The sequence below is a fragment of the Ambystoma mexicanum genome, unplaced genomic scaffold, assembly GCF_040938575.1.
Source record: "Ambystoma mexicanum isolate Mex_15411 unplaced genomic scaffold, UKY_AmexF1_1 Mex_scaf52, whole genome shotgun sequence".
Classification (NCBI taxonomy): domain Eukaryota; kingdom Metazoa; phylum Chordata; class Amphibia; order Caudata; family Ambystomatidae; genus Ambystoma; species Ambystoma mexicanum.
In genome coordinates, this window is record NW_027182469.1 from 1,000,731 (window position 1) to 1,015,372 (window position 14,642).

The 14,642-nt window shown below is 51.4% G+C and overlaps 21 non-coding genes across 21 annotated transcripts; all 21 read left to right on the forward strand.

The window, feature by feature from the left end:
* The first annotated feature begins 131 nt into the window (after nt 1–131).
* Nucleotides 132–202, forward strand: TRNAG-GCC (transfer RNA glycine (anticodon GCC)). The gene has a single exon. It is a non-coding gene; the product is annotated as a tRNA-Gly (tRNA).
* A 350-nt stretch (nt 203–552) lies between these two features.
* TRNAG-CCC (transfer RNA glycine (anticodon CCC)) lies at nt 553–623 on the forward strand. The gene has a single exon. It is a non-coding gene; the product is annotated as a tRNA-Gly (tRNA).
* Nucleotides 624–1,188: 565 nt separating this feature from the next.
* TRNAG-GCC (transfer RNA glycine (anticodon GCC)) lies at nt 1,189–1,259 on the forward strand. The gene has a single exon. It is a non-coding gene; the product is annotated as a tRNA-Gly (tRNA).
* A 350-nt stretch (nt 1,260–1,609) lies between these two features.
* Nucleotides 1,610–1,680, forward strand: TRNAG-CCC (transfer RNA glycine (anticodon CCC)). The gene has a single exon. It is a non-coding gene; the product is annotated as a tRNA-Gly (tRNA).
* Nucleotides 1,681–2,232: 552 nt separating this feature from the next.
* TRNAG-GCC (transfer RNA glycine (anticodon GCC)) lies at nt 2,233–2,303 on the forward strand. The gene has a single exon. It is a non-coding gene; the product is annotated as a tRNA-Gly (tRNA).
* Nucleotides 2,304–2,653: 350 nt separating this feature from the next.
* Nucleotides 2,654–2,724, forward strand: TRNAG-CCC (transfer RNA glycine (anticodon CCC)). The gene has a single exon. It is a non-coding gene; the product is annotated as a tRNA-Gly (tRNA).
* Nucleotides 2,725–3,289: 565 nt separating this feature from the next.
* On the forward strand, nt 3,290–3,360 carry TRNAG-GCC (transfer RNA glycine (anticodon GCC)). Its single transcript has one exon. It is a non-coding gene; the product is annotated as a tRNA-Gly (tRNA).
* Nucleotides 3,361–3,710: 350 nt separating this feature from the next.
* Nucleotides 3,711–3,781, forward strand: TRNAG-CCC (transfer RNA glycine (anticodon CCC)). Its single transcript has one exon. It is a non-coding gene; the product is annotated as a tRNA-Gly (tRNA).
* A 565-nt stretch (nt 3,782–4,346) lies between these two features.
* TRNAG-GCC (transfer RNA glycine (anticodon GCC)) lies at nt 4,347–4,417 on the forward strand. The gene has a single exon. It is a non-coding gene; the product is annotated as a tRNA-Gly (tRNA).
* A 986-nt stretch (nt 4,418–5,403) lies between these two features.
* TRNAG-GCC (transfer RNA glycine (anticodon GCC)) lies at nt 5,404–5,474 on the forward strand. Its single transcript has one exon. It is a non-coding gene; the product is annotated as a tRNA-Gly (tRNA).
* Nucleotides 5,475–5,824: 350 nt separating this feature from the next.
* Nucleotides 5,825–5,895, forward strand: TRNAG-CCC (transfer RNA glycine (anticodon CCC)). The gene has a single exon. It is a non-coding gene; the product is annotated as a tRNA-Gly (tRNA).
* Nucleotides 5,896–6,460: 565 nt separating this feature from the next.
* TRNAG-GCC (transfer RNA glycine (anticodon GCC)) lies at nt 6,461–6,531 on the forward strand. Its single transcript has one exon. It is a non-coding gene; the product is annotated as a tRNA-Gly (tRNA).
* A 2,030-nt stretch (nt 6,532–8,561) lies between these two features.
* Nucleotides 8,562–8,632, forward strand: TRNAG-GCC (transfer RNA glycine (anticodon GCC)). The gene has a single exon. It is a non-coding gene; the product is annotated as a tRNA-Gly (tRNA).
* Nucleotides 8,633–8,982: 350 nt separating this feature from the next.
* On the forward strand, nt 8,983–9,053 carry TRNAG-CCC (transfer RNA glycine (anticodon CCC)). Its single transcript has one exon. It is a non-coding gene; the product is annotated as a tRNA-Gly (tRNA).
* Nucleotides 9,054–9,618: 565 nt separating this feature from the next.
* Nucleotides 9,619–9,689, forward strand: TRNAG-GCC (transfer RNA glycine (anticodon GCC)). Its single transcript has one exon. It is a non-coding gene; the product is annotated as a tRNA-Gly (tRNA).
* A 2,030-nt stretch (nt 9,690–11,719) lies between these two features.
* On the forward strand, nt 11,720–11,790 carry TRNAG-CCC (transfer RNA glycine (anticodon CCC)). The gene has a single exon. It is a non-coding gene; the product is annotated as a tRNA-Gly (tRNA).
* Nucleotides 11,791–12,355: 565 nt separating this feature from the next.
* On the forward strand, nt 12,356–12,426 carry TRNAG-GCC (transfer RNA glycine (anticodon GCC)). The gene has a single exon. It is a non-coding gene; the product is annotated as a tRNA-Gly (tRNA).
* Nucleotides 12,427–12,776: 350 nt separating this feature from the next.
* On the forward strand, nt 12,777–12,847 carry TRNAG-CCC (transfer RNA glycine (anticodon CCC)). The gene has a single exon. It is a non-coding gene; the product is annotated as a tRNA-Gly (tRNA).
* A 565-nt stretch (nt 12,848–13,412) lies between these two features.
* TRNAG-GCC (transfer RNA glycine (anticodon GCC)) lies at nt 13,413–13,483 on the forward strand. The gene has a single exon. It is a non-coding gene; the product is annotated as a tRNA-Gly (tRNA).
* A 350-nt stretch (nt 13,484–13,833) lies between these two features.
* TRNAG-CCC (transfer RNA glycine (anticodon CCC)) lies at nt 13,834–13,904 on the forward strand. Its single transcript has one exon. It is a non-coding gene; the product is annotated as a tRNA-Gly (tRNA).
* A 565-nt stretch (nt 13,905–14,469) lies between these two features.
* On the forward strand, nt 14,470–14,540 carry TRNAG-GCC (transfer RNA glycine (anticodon GCC)). The gene has a single exon. It is a non-coding gene; the product is annotated as a tRNA-Gly (tRNA).
* The last annotated feature ends 102 nt before the right edge of the window (nt 14,541–14,642 follow it).

Genomic DNA, 14,642 nt, shown 5'->3' on the forward strand with positions numbered 1-14,642 from the left:
CCAGGGCAGCGCAGCTCCCATTCACCCACCGGAGCTGGCGCCATCCTCATGTCACTGCAGTGCTCTGTTAAATCAGCTGCTCTGGGCTGCAATGGTCCAGAGCACTGTAGCGCCAGTGTGCAGCATGTAAGGCATTGGTGGTTCAGTGGTAGAATTCTCGCCTGCCACGCGGGAGGCCCGGGTTCGATTCCCGGCCAATGCATGAGTGTTTTGCACATGTACCTTTCGTTGACTTTGAAGCATCGTGAAAAGGAAGAGACCGAACAAAAAAACAAGCCTTGATTGCCTTGCTTGCCTTATTTCTGCTACTAGTGATCACTCTGCTGATCCCTTTTAGTAGAAGGGGCCGCTGCGCCTTGACTGGAAGCAGGGCAATCTCAGATTATGCAAAACGCTCATAGAGGCCCAGCCCGAGTAGGTGCCAGTCTCACACGTCTGCAAAGGCCTTCAATGAGGCTTTCAGCAGAAGTCAAGAGTTTACGAGTGACCATTCGCATGGAACTGGCAGGTGTGTTAAATCAAGCGCTCTACCGCAGTAATGCTGCTTGTCAAGCATTGGTAGTTCAGTGGTAGAATTCTCGCTTCCCAAGCGGGAGGCCCGGGTTCGATTCCCGGCCAATGCATGGCACTTTTGTAGACGTGTCTCTTGATATTTTAAAAGGCATGGGAAAAGAAAAATGGAAACGGTAGATAAGATGATTGCATTGCTTGTCTGTTTTCTGCGCAAAGAAAGCAATCTGCTGCCCTCTTTTAGCAGAAGATGGAACTGCAGTTTCAACTTAAGGCGGGAAACCTTCTATTATGCAAATAATTCCCAGAAGACCCCAGAAGCCCAGATTGAAAGGGTGTCAGCCTCGTGTGGCTGCAAAGATATCCCCTGAGTCCTGCGGTAGAAGTCTGGCTTTCCTGAGGCACGGTGCTCAGGGAACTGCACTCAGAGTAGCGACCCATACAAAGGCCACCCTCATCTACCAGTGTGCTTGCCTCTGTCCACTTTTCCTGTCTATAGAACCTGGCCGTTCGTGGCCGTTCGTGGCCAAGTGAGTGAGAAGGACTGCCAGGGCAGCGCAGCTCCCATTCACCCACCGGAGCTGGCGCCATCCTCATGTCACTGCAGTGCTCTGTTAAATCAGCTGCTCTGGGCTGCAATGGTCCAGAGCACTGTAGCGCCAGTGTACAGCATGTAAGGCATTGGTGGTTCAGTGGTAGAATTCTCGCCTGCCACGCGGGAGGCCCGGGTTCGATTCCCGGCCAATGCATGAGCGTTTTGCACATGTACCTTTCGTTGACTTTGAAGCATCGTGAAAAGGAAGAGACCGAACAAAAAAACAAGCCTTGATTGCCTTGCTTGCCTTATTTCTGCTACTAGCGATCACTCTGCTGATCCCTTTTAGTAGAAGGGGCCGCTGCGCCTTGACTGGAAGCAGGGCAATCTCAGATTATGCAAAACGCTCATAGAGGCCCAGCCCGAGTAGGTGCCAGTCTCACACGTCTGCAAAGGCCTTCAATGAGGCTTTCAGCAGAAGTCAAGAGTTTACGAGTGACCATTCGCATGGAACGGGCAGGTGTGTTAAATCAAGTGCTCTACCGCAGTAATGCTGCTTGTCAGGCATTGGTAGTTCAGTGGTAGAATTCTCGCTTCCCAAGCGGGAGGCCCGGGTTCGATTCCCGGCCAATGCATGGCACTTTTGTAGACGTGTCTCTTGATATTTTAAAAGGCATGGGAAAAGAAAAATGGAAACGGTAGATAAGATGATTGCATTGCTTGTCTGTTTTCTGCGCAAAGAAAGCACTCTGCTGCCCTCTTTTAGCAGAAGATGGAACGGCAGTTTCAATTTAAGGCGGGAAACCTATTATGCAAATAATTCCCAGAAGACCCCAGAAGCCCAGATTGAAAGGGTGTCAGCCTCGTGTGGCTGCAAAGATATCCCCTGAGTCCTGCGGTAGAAGTCTGGCTTTCCTGAGGCACGGTGCTCAGGGAACTGCACTCAGAGTAGCGACCCATACAAAGGCCACCCTCATCTACCAGTGTGCTTGCCTCTGTCCACTTTTCCTGTCTATAGAACCTGGCCGTTCGTGGCCAAGTGAGTGAGAAGGACTGCCAGGGCAGCGCAGCTCCCATTCACCCACCGGAGCTGGCGCCATCCTCATGTCACTGCAGTGCTCTGTTAAATCAGCTGCTCTGGGCTGCAATGGTCCAGAGCACTGTAGCGCCAGTGTGCAGCATGTAAGGCATTGGTGGTTCAGTGGTAGAATTCTCGCCTGCCACGCGGGAGGCCCGGGTTCGATTCCCGGCCAATGCATGAGCGTTTTGCACATGTACCTTTCGTTGACTTTGAAGCATCGTGAAAAGGAAGAGACCGAACAAAAAAACAAGCCTTGATTGCCTTGCTTGCCTTATTTCTGCTACTAGCGATCACTCTGCTGATCCCTTTTAGTAGAAGGGGCCGCTGCGCCTTGACTGGAAGCAGGGCAATCTCAGATTATGCAAACAGCTCATAGAGGCCCAGCCCGAGTAGGTGCCAGTCTCACACGTCTGCAAAGGCCTTCAATGAGGCTTTCAGCAGAAGTCAAGAGTTTACGAGTGACCATTCGCATGGAACTGGCAGGTGTGTTAAATCAAGTGCTCTACCGCAGTAATGCTGCTTGTCAGGCATTGGTAGTTCAGTGGTAGAATTCTCGCTTCCCAAGCGGGAGGCCCGGGTTCGATTCCCGGCCAATGCATGGCACTTTTGTAGACGTGTCTCTTGATATTTTAAAAGGCATGGGAAAAGAAAAATGGAAACGGTAGATAAGATGATTGCATTGCTTGTCTGTTTTCTGCGCAAAGAAAGCACTCTGCTGCCCTCTTTTAGCAGAAGATGGAACGGCAGTTTCAACTTAAGGCGGGAAACCTTCTATTATGCAAATAATTCCCAGAAGACCCCAGAAGCCCAGATTGAAAGGGTGTCAGCCTCGTGTGGCTGCAAAGATATCCCCTGAGTCCTGCGGTAGAAGTCTGGCTTTCCTGAGGCACGGTGCTCAGGGAACTGCACTCAGAGTAGCGACCCATACAAAGGCCTCCCTCATCTACCAGTGTGCTTGCCTCTGTCCACTTTTCCTGTCTATAGAACCTGGCCGTTCGTGGCCGTTCGTGGCCAAGTGAGTGAGAAGGACTGCCAGGGCAGCGCAGCTCCCATTCACCCACCGGAGCTGGCGCCATCCTCATGTCACTGCAGTGCTCTGTTAAATCAGCTGCTCTGGGCTGCAATGGTCCAGAGCACTGTAGCGCCAGTGTGCAGCATGTAAGGCATTGGTGGTTCAGTGGTAGAATTCTCGCCTGCCACGCGGGAGGCCCGGGTTCGATTCCCGGCCAATGCATGAGTGTTTTGCACATGTACCTTTCGTTGACTTTGAAGCATCGTGAAAAGGAAGAGACCGAACAAAAAAACAAGCCTTGATTGCCTTGCTTGCCTTATTTCTGCTACTAGCGATCACTCTGCTGATCCCTTTTAGTAGAAGGGGCCGCTGCGCCTTGACTGGAAGCAGGGCAATCTCAGATTATGCAAAACGCTCATAGAGGCCCAGCCCGAGTAGGTGCCAGTCTCACACGTCTGCAAAGGCCTTCAATGAGGCTTTCAGCAGAAGTCAAGAGTTTACGAGTGACCATTCGCATGGAACTGGCAGGTGTGTTAAATCAAGCGCTCTACCGCAGTAATGCTGCTTGTCAAGCATTGGTAGTTCAGTGGTAGAATTCTCGCTTCCCAAGCGGGAGGCCCGGGTTCGATTCCCGGCCAATGCATGGCACTTTTGTAGACGTGTCTCTTGATATTTTAAAAGGCATGGGAAAAGAAAAATGGAAACGGTAGATAAGATGATTGCATTGCTTGTCTGTTTTCTGCGCAAAGAAAGCAATCTGCTGCCCTCTTTTAGCAGAAGATGGAACTGCAGTTTCAACTTAAGGCGGGAAACCTTCTATTATGCAAATAATTCCCAGAAGACCCCAGAAGCCCAGATTGAAAGGGTGTCAGCCTCGTGTGGCTGCAAAGATATCCCCTGAGTCCTGCGGTAGAAGTCTGGCTTTCCTGAGGCACGGTGCTCAGGGAACTGCACTCAGAGTAGCGACCCATACAAAGGCCACCCTCATCTACCAGTGTGCTTGCCTCTGTCCACTTTTCCTGTCTATAGAACCTGGCCGTTCATGGCCGTTCGTGGCCAAGTGAGTGAGAAGGACTGCCAGGGCAGCGCAGCTCCCATTCACCCACCGGAGCTGGCGCCATCCTCATGTCACTGCAGTGCTCTGTTAAATCAGCTGCTCTGGGCTGCAATGGTCCAGAGCACTGTAGCGCCAGTGTGCAGCATATAAGGCATTGGTGGTTCAGTGGTAGAATTCTCGCCTGCCACGCGGGAGGCCCGGGTTCGATTCCCGGCCAATGCATGAGCGTTTTGCACATGTACCTTTCGTTGACTTTGAAGCATCGTGAAAAGGAAGAGACCGAACAAAAAAACAAGCCTTGATTGCCTTGCTTGCCTTATTTCTGCTACTAGCGATCACTCTGCTGATCCCTTTTAGTAGAAGGGGCCGCTGCGCCTTGACTGGAAGCAGGGCAATCTCAGATTATGCAAACAGCTCATAGAGGCCCAGCCCGAGTAGGTGCCAGTCTCACACGTCTGCAAAGGCCTTCAATGAGGCTTTCAGCAGAAGTCAAGAGTTTACGAGTGACCATTCGCATGGAACTGGCAGGTGTGTTAAATCAAGTGCTCTACCGCAGTAATGCTGCTTGTCAGGCATTGGTAGTTCAGTGGTAGAATTCTCTCTTCCCAAGCGGGAGGCCCGGGTTCGATTCCCGGCCAATGCATGGCACTTTTGTAGACGTGTCTCTTGATATTTTAAAAGGCATGGGAAAAGAAAAATGGAAACGGTAGATAAGATGATTGCATTGCTTGTCTGTTTTCTGCGCAAAGAAAGCACTCTGCTGCCCTCTTTTAGCAGAAGATGGAACGGCAGTTTCAACTTAAGGCGGGTAACCTTCTATTATGCAAATAATTCCCAGAAGACCCCAGAAGCCCAGATTGAAAGGGTGTCAGCCTCGTGTGGCTGCAAAGATATCCCCTGAGTCCTGCGGTAGAAGTCTGGCTTTCCTGAGGCACGGTGCTCAGGGAACTGCACTCAGAGTAGCGACCCATACAAAGGCCACCCTCATCTACCAGTGTGCTTGCCTCTGTCCACTCTTCCTGTCTATAGAACCTGGCCGTTCATGGCCGTTCGTGGCCAAGTGAGTGAGAAGGACTGCCAGGGCAGCGCAGCTCCCATTCACCCACCGGAGCTGGCGCCATCCTCATGTCACTGCAGTGCTCTGTTAAATCAGCTGCTCTGGGCTGCAATGGTCCAGAGCACTGTAGCGCCAGTGTGCAGCATGTAAGGCATTGGTGGTTCAGTGGTAGAATTCTCGCCTGCCACGCGGGAGGCCCGGGTTCGATTCCCGGCCAATGCATGAGTGTTTTGCACATGTACCTTTCGTTGACTTTGAAGCATCGTGAAAAGGAAGAGACCGAACAAAAAAACAAGCCTTGATTGCCTTGCTTGCCTTATTTCTGCTACTAGCGATCACTCTGCTGATCCCTTTTAGTAGAAGGGGCCGCTGCGCCTTGACTGGAAGCAGGGCAATCTCAGATTATGCAAAACGCTCATAGAGGCCCAGCCCGAGTAGGTGCCAGTCTCACACGTCTGCAAAGGCCTTCAATGAGGCTTTCAGCAGAAGTCAAGAGTTTACGAGTGACCATTCGCATGGAACTGGCAGGTGTGTTAAATCAAGCGCTCTACCGCAGTAATGCTGCTTGTCAAGCATTGGTAGTTCAGTGGTAGAATTCTCGCTTCCCAAGCGGGAGGCCCGGGTTCGATTCCCGGCCAATGCATGGCACTTTTGTAGACGTGTCTCTTGATATTTTAAAAGGCATGGGAAAAGAAAAATGGAAACGGTAGATAAGATGATTGCATTGCTTGTCTGTTTTCTGCGCAAAGAAAGCAATCTGCTGCCCTCTTTTAGCAGAAGATGGAACTGCAGTTTCAACTTAAGGCGGGAAACCTTCTATTATGCAAATAATTCCCAGAAGACCCCAGAAGCCCAGATTGAAAGGGTGTCAGCCTCGTGTGGCTGCAAAGATATCCCCTGAGTCCTGCGGTAGAAGTCTGGCTTTCCTGAGGCACGGTGCTCAGGGAACTGCACTCAGAGTAGCGACCCATACAAAGGCCACCCTCATCTACCAGTGTGCTTGCCTCTGTCCACTTTTCCTGTCTATAGAACCTGGCCGTTCGTGGCCGTTCGTGGCCAAGTGAGTGAGAAGGACTGCCAGGGCAGCGCAGCTCCCATTCACCCACCGGAGCTGGCGCCATCCTCATGTCACTGCAGTGCTCTGTTAAATCAGCTGCTCTGGGCTGCAATGGTCCAGAGCACTGTAGCGCCAGTGTGCAGCATGTAAGGCATTGGTGGTTCAGTGGTAGAATTCTCGCCTGCCACGCGGGAGGCCCGGGTTCGATTCCCGGCCAATGCATGAGCGTTTTGCACATGTACCTTTCGTTGACTTTGAAGCATCGTGAAAAGGAAGAGACCGAACAAAAAAACAAGCCTTGATTGCCTTGCTTGCCTTATTTCTGCTACTAGCGATCACTCTGCTGATCCCTTTTAGTAGAAGGGGCCGCTGCGCCTTGACTGGAAGCAGGGCAATCTCAGATTATGCAAAACGCTCATAGAGGCCCAGCCCGAGTAGGTGCCAGTCTCACACGTCTGCAAAGGCCTTCAATGAGGCTTTCAGCAGAAGTCAAGAGTTTACGAGTGACCATTCGCATGGAACTGGCAGGTGTGTTAAATCAAGTGCTCTACCGCAGTAATGCTGCTTGTCAGGCATTGGTAGCTCAGTGGTAGAATTCTCGCTTCCCAAGTGGGAGGCCCGGGTTCGATTCCCGGCCAATGCATGGCACTTTTGTAGACGTGTCTCTTGATATTTTAAAAGGCATGGGAAAAGAAAAATGGAAACGGTAGATAAGATGATTGCATTGCTTGTCTGTTTTCTGCGCAAAGAAAGCACTCTGCTGCCCTCTTTTAGCAGAAGATGGAACGGCAGTTTCAACTTAAGGCGGGAAACCTATTATGCAAATAATTCCCAGAAGACCCCAGAAGCCCAGATTGAAAGGGTGTCAGCCTTGTGTGGCTGCAAAGATATCCCCTGAGTCCTGCGGTAGAAGTCTGGCTTTCCTGAGGCACGGTGCTCAGGGAACTGCACTCAGAGTAGCGACCCATACAAAGGCCACCCTCATCTACCAGTGTGCTTGCCTCTGTCCACTTTTCCTGTCTATAGAACCTGGCCGTTCGTGGCCAAGTGAGTGAGAAGGACTGCCAGGGCAGCGCAGCTCCCATTCACCCACCGGAGCTGGCGCCATCCTCATGTCACTGCAGTGCTCTGTTAAATCAGCTGCTCTGGGCTGCAATGGTCCAGAGCACTGTAGCGCCAGTGTGCAGCATGTAAGGCATTGGTGGTTCAGTGGTAGAATTCTCGCCTGCCACGTGGGAGGCCCGGGTTCGATTCCCGGCCAATGCATGAGCGTTTTGCACATGTACCTTTCGTTGACTTTGAAGCATCGTGAAAAGGAAGAGACCGAACAAAAAAACAAGCCTTGATTGCCTTGCTTGCCTTATTTCTGCTACTAGCGATCACTCTGCTGATCCCTTTTAGTAGAAGGGGCCGCTGCGCCTTGACTGGAAGCAGGGCAATCTCAGATTATGCAAACAGCTCATAGAGGCCCAGCCCGAGTAGGTGCCAGTCTCACACGTCTGCAAAGGCCTTCAATGAGGCTTTCAGCAGAAGTCAAGAGTTTACGAGTGACCATTCGCATGGAACTGGCAGGTGTGTTAAATCAAGTGCTCTACCGCAGTAATGCTGCTTGTCAGGCATTGGTAGTTCAGTGGTAGAATTCTCTCTTCCCAAGCGGGAGGCCCGGGTTCGATTCCCGGCCAATGCATGGCACTTTTGTAGACGTGTCTCTTGATATTTTAAAAGGCATGGGAAAAGAAAAATGGAAACGGTAGATAAGATGATTGCATTGCTTGTCTGTTTTCTGCGCAAAGAAAGCACTCTGCTGCCCTCTTTTAGCAGAAGATGGAACGGCAGTTTCAACTTAAGGCGGGTAACCTTCTATTATGCAAATAATTCCCAGAAGACCCCAGAAGCCCAGATTGAAAGGGTGTCAGCCTCGTGTGGCTGCAAAGATATCCCCTGAGTCCTGCGGTAGAAGTCTGGCTTTCCTGAGGCACGGTGCTCAGGGAACTGCACTCAGAGTAGCGACCCATACAAAGGCCACCCTCATCTACCAGTGTGCTTGCCTCTGTCCACTCTTCCTGTCTATAGAACCTGGCCGTTCGTGGCCGTTCGTGGCCAAGTGAGTGAGAAGGACTGCCAGGGCAGCGCAGCTCCCATTCACCCACCGGAGCTGGCGCCATCCTCATGTCACTGCAGTGCTCTGTTAAATCAGCTGCTCTGGGCTGCAATGGTCCAGAGCACTGTAGCGCCAGTGTGCAGCATGTAAGGCATTGGTGGTTCAGTGGTAGAATTCTCGCCTGCCACGCGGGAGGCCCGGGTTCGATTCCCGGCCAATGCATGAGTGTTTTGCACATGTACCTTTCGTTGACTTTGAAGCATCGTGAAAAGGAAGAGACCGAACAAAAAAACAAGCCTTGATTGCCTTGCTTGCCTTATTTCTGCTACTAGCGATCACTCTGCTGATCCCTTTTAGTAGAAGGGGCCGCTGCGCCTTGACTGGAAGCAGGGCAATCTCAGATTATGCAAAACGCTCATAGAGGCCCAGCCCGAGTAGGTGCCAGTCTCACACGTCTGCAAAGGCCTTCAATGAGGCTTTCAGCAGAAGTCAAGAGTTTACGAGTGACCATTCGCATGGAACTGGCAGGTGTGTTAAATCAAGCGCTCTACCGCAGTAATGCTGCTTGTCAAGCATTGGTAGTTCAGTGGTAGAATTCTCGCTTCCCAAGCGGGAGGCCCGGGTTCGATTCCCGGCCAATGCATGGCACTTTTGTAGACGTGTCTCTTGATATTTTAAAAGGCATGGGAAAAGAAAAATGGAAACGGTAGATAAGATGATTGCATTGCTTGTCTGTTTTCTGCGCAAAGAAAGCAATCTGCTGCCCTCTTTTAGCAGAAGATGGAACTGCAGTTTCAACTTAAGGCGGGAAACCTTCTATTATGCAAATAATTCCCAGAAGACCCCAGAAGCCCAGATTGAAAGGGTGTCAGCCTCGTGTGGCTGCAAAGATATCCCCTGAGTCCTGCGGTAGAAGTCTGGCTTTCCTGAGGCACGGTGCTCAGGGAACTGCACTCAGAGTAGCGACCCATACAAAGGCCACCCTCATCTACCAGTGTGCTTGCCTCTGTCCACTTTTCCTGTCTATAGAACCTGGCCGTTCGTGGCCGTTCGTGGCCAAGTGAGTGAGAAGGACTGCCAGGGCAGCGCAGCTCCCATTCACCCACCGGAGCTGGCGCCATCCTCATGTCACTGCAGTGCTCTGTTAAATCAGCTGCTCTGGGCTGCAATGGTCCAGAGCACTGTAGCGCCAGTGTGCAGCATGTAAGGCATTGGTGGTTCAGTGGTAGAATTCTCGCCTGCCACGCGGGAGGCCCGGGTTCGATTCCCGGCCAATGCATGAGCGTTTTGCACATGTACCTTTCGTTGACTTTGAAGCATCGTGAAAAGGAAGAGACCGAACAAAAAAACAAGCCTTGATTGCCTTGCTTGCCTTATTTCTGCTACTAGCGATCACTCTGCTGATCCCTTTTAGTAGAAGGGGCCGCTGCGCCTTGACTGGAAGCAGGGCAATCTCAGATTATGCAAAACGCTCATAGAGGCCCAGCCCGAGTAGGTGCCAGTCTCACACGTCTGCAAAGGCCTTCAATGAGGCTTTCAGCAGAAGTCAAGAGTTTACGAGTGACCATTCGCATGGAACTGGCAGGTGTGTTAAATCAAGTGCTCTACCGCAGTAATGCTGCTTGTCAGGCATTGGTAGCTCAGTGGTAGAATTCTCGCTTCCCAAGTGGGAGGCCCGGGTTCGATTCCCGGCCAATGCATGGCACTTTTGTAGACGTGTCTCTTGATATTTTAAAAGGCATGGGAAAAGAAAAATGGAAACGGTAGATAAGATGATTGCATTGCTTGTCTGTTTTCTGCGCAAAGAAAGCACTCTGCTGCCCTCTTTTAGCAGAAGATGGAACGGCAGTTTCAACTTAAGGCGGGAAACCTATTATGCAAATAATTCCCAGAAGACCCCAGAAGCCCAGATTGAAAGGGTGTCAGCCTTGTGTGGCTGCAAAGATATCCCCTGAGTCCTGCGGTAGAAGTCTGGCTTTCCTGAGGCACGGTGCTCAGGGAACTGCACTCAGAGTAGCGACCCATACAAAGGCCACCCTCATCTACCAGTGTGCTTGCCTCTGTCCACTTTTCCTGTCTATAGAACCTGGCCGTTCGTGGCCAAGTGAGTGAGAAGGACTGCCAGGGCAGCGCAGCTCCCATTCACCCACCGGAGCTGGCGCCATCCTCATGTCACTGCAGTGCTCTGTTAAATCAGCTGCTCTGGCCTGCAATGGTCCAGAGCACTGTAGCGCCAGTGTGCAGCATGTAAGGCATTGGTGGTTCAGTGGTAGAATTCTCGCCTGCCACGCGGGAGGCCCGGGTTTGATTCCCGGCCAATGCATGGCACTTTTGTAGACGTGTCTCTTGATATTTTAAAAGGCATGGGAAAAGAAAAATGGAAACGGTAGATAAGATGATTGCATTGCTTGTCTGTTTTCTGCGCAAAGAAAGCACTCTGCTGCCCTCTTTTAGCAGAAGATGGAACTGCAGTTTCAACTTAAGGCGGGAAACCTTCTATTATGCAAATAATTCCCAGAAGACCCCAGAAGCCCAGATTGAAAGGGTGTCAGCCTCGTGTGGCTGCAAAGATATCCCCTGAGTCCTGCGGTAGAAGTCTGGCTTTCCTGAGGCACGGTGCTCAGGGAACTGCACTCAGAGTAGTGACCCATACAAAGGCCACCCTCATCTACCAGTGTGCTTGCCTCTGTCCACTTTTCCTGTCTATAGAACCTGGCCGTTCGTGGCCGTTCGTGGCCAAGTGAGTGAGAAGGACTGCCAGGGCAGCGCAGCTCCCATTCACCCACCGGAGCTGGCGCCATCCTCATGTCACTGCAGTGCTCTGTTAAATCAGCTGCTCTGGGCTGCAATGGTCCAGAGCACTGTAGCGCCAGTGTGCAGCATGTAAGGCATTGGTGGTTCAGTGGTAGAATTCTCGCCTGCCACGTGGGAGGCCCGGGTTCGATTCCCGGCCAATGCATGAGCGTTTTGCACATGTACCTTTCGTTGACTTTGAAGCATCGTGAAAAGGAAGAGACCGAACAAAAAAACAAGCCTTGATTGCCTTGCTTGCCTTATTTCTGCTACTAGCGATCACTCTGCTGATCCCTTTTAGTAGAAGGGGCCGCTGCGCCTTGACTGGAAGCAGGGCAATCTCAGATTATGCAAACAGCTCATAGAGGCCCAGCCCGAGTAGGTGCCAGTCTCACACGTCTGCAAAGGCCTTCAATGAGGCTTTCAGCAGAAGTCAAGAGTTTACGAGTGACCATTCGCATGGAACTGGCAGGTGTGTTAAATCAAGTGCTCTACCGCAGTAATGCTGCTTGTCAGGCATTGGTAGTTCAGTGGTAGAATTCTCGCTTCCCAAGCGGGAGGCCCGGGTTCGATTCCCGGCCAATGCATGGCACTTTTGTAGACGTGTCTCTTGATATTTTAAAAGGCATGGGAAAAGAAAAATGGAAACGGTAGATAAGATGATTGCATTGCTTGTCTGTTTTCTGCGCAAAGAAAGCACTCTGCTGCCCTCTTTTAGCAGAAGATGGAACGGCAGTTTCAACTTAAGGCGGGAAACCTTCTATTATGCAAATAATTCCCAGAAGACCCCAGAAGCCCAGATTGAAAGGGTGTCAGCCTCGTGTGGCTGCAAAGATATCCCCTGAGTCCTGCGGTAGAAGTCTGGCTTTCCTGAGGCACGGTGCTCAGGGAACTGCACTCAGAGTAGCGACCCATACAAAGGCCACCCTCATCTACCAGTGTGCGTGCCTCTGTCCACTCTTCCTGTCTATAGAACCTGGCCGTTCGTGGCCGTTCGTGGCCAAGTGAGTGAGAAGGACTGCCAGGGCAGCGCAGCTCCCATTCACCCACCGGAGCTGGCGCCATCCTCATGTCACTGCAGTGCTCTGTTAAATCAGCTGCTCTGGGATGCAATGGTCCAGAGCACTGTAGCGCCAGTGTGCAGCATGTAAGGCATTGGTGGTTCAGTGGTAGAATTCTCGCCTGCCACGCGGGAGGCCCGGGTTCGATTCCCGGCCAATGCATGAGCGTTTTGCACATGTACCTTTCGTTGACTTTGAAGCATCGTGAAAAGGAAGAGACCGAACAAAAAAACAAGCCTTGATTGCCTTGCTTGCCTTATTTCTGCTACTAGCGATCACTCTGCTGATCCCTTTTAGTAGAAGGGGCCGCTGCGCCTTGACTGGAAGCAGGGCAATCTCAGATTATGCAAAACGCTCATAGAGGCCCAGCCCGAGTAGGTGCCAGTCTCACACGTCTGCAAAGGCCTTCAATGAGGCTTTCAGCAGAAGTCAAGAGTTTACGAGTGACCATTCGCATGGAACTGGCAGGTGTGTTAAATCAAGCGCTCTACCGCAGTAATGCTGCTTGTCAAGCATTGGTAGTTCAGTGGTAGAATTCTCGCTTCCCAAGCGGGAGGCCCGGGTTCGATTCCCGGCCAATGCATGGCACTTTTGTAGACGTGTCTCTTGATATTTTAAAAGGCATGGGAAAAGAAAAATGGAAACGGTAGATAAGATGATTGCATTGCTTGTCTGTTTTCTGCGCAAAGAAAGCAATCTGCTGCCCTCTTTTAGCAGAAGATGGAACTGCAGTTTCAACTTAAGGCGGGAAACCTTCTATTATGCAAATAATTCCCAGAAGACCCCAGAAGCCCAGATTGAAAGGGTGTCAGCCTCGTGTGGCTGCAAAGATATCCCCTGAGTCCTGCGGTAGAAGTCTGGCTTTCCTGAGGCACGGTGCTCAGGGAACTGCACTCAGAGTAGCGACCCATACAAAGGCCACCCTCATCTACCAGTGTGCTTGCCTCTGTCCACTTTTCCTGTCTATAGAACCTGGCCGTTCGTGGCCGTTCGTGGCCAAGTGAGTGAGAAGGACTGCCAGGGCAGCGCAGCTCCCATTCACCCACCGGAGCTGGCGCCATCCTCATGTCACTGCAGTGCTCTGTTAAATCAGCTGCTCTGGGCTGCAATGGTCCAGAGCACTGTAGCGCCAGTGTGCAGCATGTAAGGCATTGGTGGTTCAGTGGTAGAATTCTCGCCTGCCACGCGGGAGGCCCGGGTTCGATTCCCGGCCAATGCATGAGCGTTTTGCACATGTACCTTTCGTTGACTTTGAAGCATCGTGAAAAGGAAGAGACCGAACAAAAAAACAAGCCTTGATTGCCTTGCTTGCCTTATTTCTGCTACTAGCGATCACTCTGCTGATCCCTTTTAGTAGAAGGGGCCGCTGCGCCTTGACTGGAAGCAGGGCAATCTCAGATTATGCAAACAGCTCATAGAGGCCCAGCCCGAGTAGGTGCCAGTCTCACACGTCTGCAAAGGCCTTCAATGAGGCTTTCAGCAGAAGTCAAGAGTTTACGAGTGACCATTCGCATGGAACTGGCAGGTGTGTTAAATCAAGTGCTCTACCGCAGTAATGCTGCTTGTCAGGCATTGGTAGTTCAGTGGTAGAATTCTCGCTTCCCAAGCGGGAGGCCCGGGTTCGATTCCCGGCCAATGCATGGCACTTTTGTAGACGTGTCTCTTGATATTTTAAAAGGCATGGGAAAAGAAAAATGGAAACGGTAGATAAGATGATTGCATTGCTTGTCTGTTTTCTGCGCAAAGAAAGCACTCTGCTGCCCTCTTTTAGCAGAAGATGGAACGGCAGTTTCAACTTAAGGCGGGAAACCTTCTATTATGCAAATAATTCCCAGAAGACCCCAGAAGCCCAGATTGAAAGGGTGTCAGCCTCGTGTGGCTGCAAAGATATCCCCTGAGTCCTGCGGTAGAAGTCTGGCTTTCCTGAGGCACGGTGCTCAGGGAACTGCACTCAGAGTAGCGACCCATACAAAGGCCACCCTCATCTACCAGTGTGCTTGCCTCTGTCCACTTTTCCTGTCTATAGAACCTGGCCGTTCATGGCCGTTCGTGGCCAAGTGAGTGAGAAGGACTGCCAGGGCAGCGCAGCTCCCATTCACCCACCGGAGCTGGCGCCATCCTCATGTCACTGCAGTGCTCTGTTAAATCAGCTGCTCTGGGCTGCAATGGTCCAGAGCACTGTAGCGCCAGTGTGCAGCATATAAGGCATTGGTGGTTCAGTGGTAGAATTCTCGCCTGCCACGCGGGAGGCCCGGGTTCGATTCCCGGCCAATGCATGAGCGTTTTGCACATGTACCTTTCGTTGACTTTGAAGCATCGTGAAAAGGAAGAGACCGAACAAAAAAACAAGCCTTGATTGCCTTGCTTGCCTTATTTCT